Here is a 1,953-nt window from a genome sequence, read left to right as displayed (position 1 = left end):
GCCAGTTAAGGAAGACACAAAAGCTACAGCTATTATAAAAATGGTTTGATGTAATCATACTTATACAGATGTGTAATATACTCTTTGAAGTGATCCTTAAAATTTGCATCAGCATATTATTCCACAACATCCTGTAGCTTTATGCATATGTTTCATAGATTTTAAAAGGTACTACTATCTGTTTGAGGAATTTTTGAAAACAAATAATGTGATTCACTACAAACACACTTGAACTATATCCCCACCCAAGAGATCAAATTATAAAAAGTCTTCATATTAAGGTAACAATCTCAGAGAAAATATTTATAGAGGAGTAAAACCAGGAAAACTCATACATCTTGTTTTAAAAATAAAGTACTAACTTTACAGTTGAAATATGTATGACCATCTAAAGTAAATGTTTTAAAAATTTATTTTACATGGGCTGATAATTTATGTATATTGAATATACATTTACACTGGTTCATGAAAAATGAATTTGGACATTGCTAATAGATTTGTATGTTTGTTGTAGGTTAAGAGAAAATAGGCTCCAAATAAAGGCTATTTCATCATGAATTTATTTGTAGGTTTACAAGATTATGTTCTAACTAGATGTACATTCAGTATAAAAATAATTTCTGTTATTATCATTGTATCACTGTGCTAACAGTCTGGAAAAGAGTTTTCTCAATGCCCCAGTAACATCTTTGTTCCGCAGGCTGTATATCAGGGGATTTAACACTGGGATCAAAGTGGTATAGAAAAGAGAGAGAATTTTGTCTGTTCCCTCATACTCATTGGACTTCGCTTTTAAATAAATGATACTGGCTGATCCATAGAATAAAACTACCGTTATAATATGTGAAGAGCAGGTTGAAAAGGGTTTGGTTCTTCCTGTGTGTGATGGCAATTTCAGAATGGTTGAGATGATTCTCCTGTAGGATATAAGGATTAACATGAAGGGCATAGTAACAATAAACACACTAGATGTATAGACTACCATCTCACTCACAAAGTGTCCCCACAAGCCAGTTTGAGCAATGGGGGTATGTCACAGAAGAAGTGATTGAGCTGGTTTGATTTACAGAAAGGCATAGTCAAAATATGATATAGCTGCCCTATCGGAATGGGGATTGCAATGACCCAGGAGCCAACCACCAACTGGTTACACACCTTATGGCTCATGATTAGAGTGTAGTTCAGAGGGTTGCATATGGCCACATAGTGGTCATAGGACATCACAGCCAGGAGGAAGCACTCTGTGGATCCTAGAATAAGGAAGAAGCACGTTTGTGTAGCACAAGCATAAAGAGAAATATTTCCTTTCAATGTACTGAGATCCATAAGCATTCTAGGCAAAGTGATGGACACATAGCAGATTTCTAGGAAAGAAAGGTTGCTGATGAAAAAATACATGGGAGTCTGCAGAGTGGGCTCTACCCTTGTGATTAGAATAATGATTTCATTCCCCAGGAGTATAGTCACATAGATGAAGAGGAAGATTGCAAAGAGAAACCAGTGTAATTTGGGAACATCAGAAAATCCCAATAAAATAAATTCCACAGGCACAGTAAGATTTCCTTCTGTAGTTTTCCACTTGTTTTCTTTTGGTAGAGTTACATTTCTTGACTGCATGTCCTCTTTTCCAATTGTATTGGTATATGAGTTTTGGTATTTATAGCTTCTGTCTTTATTTCTGAACCTTACAGTTGATTATTCTGGGAGATTTGCTGGGCATTCCAGAGCAATGGATTTACCTGAATAAAAAATAAAAGCAATTTTGTCAATAAAGTCTTCTAAATGAATTGACCATCTTAGGTATGTTTTCTTATAGCATTAATATTCAGGGTCATACCATAAATATGTGTAATATGTTTTCATTGACGTTCCACTGCAATACTTCTCTAGCCTCCCTGACCCCTCCTTAAGAAGAAAATAAAAGTCAACGTGTTCACATAAAAAAGTGTTTGG

The 1,953-nt window shown here is 34.9% G+C and overlaps 1 pseudogene; it reads right to left on the bottom strand.

Annotated features, from left to right (window-relative positions):
• Positions 1-637: 637 nt before the first annotated feature.
• On the bottom strand, positions 638-1,617 carry LOC103736333 (annotated as a pseudogene).
• Between the last annotated feature and the right edge of the window lie 336 nt (positions 1,618-1,953).

The sequence above is a fragment of the Nannospalax galili genome, unplaced genomic scaffold (assembly GCF_000622305.1).
Source record: "Nannospalax galili isolate Female #2095 unplaced genomic scaffold, S.galili_v1.0 scaffold1678, whole genome shotgun sequence".
Classification (NCBI taxonomy): domain Eukaryota; kingdom Metazoa; phylum Chordata; class Mammalia; order Rodentia; family Spalacidae; genus Nannospalax; species Nannospalax galili.
The sequence above is the reverse complement of the archived record's forward strand: the minus strand, read 5'-3'. Positions and strand labels throughout refer to the sequence as shown.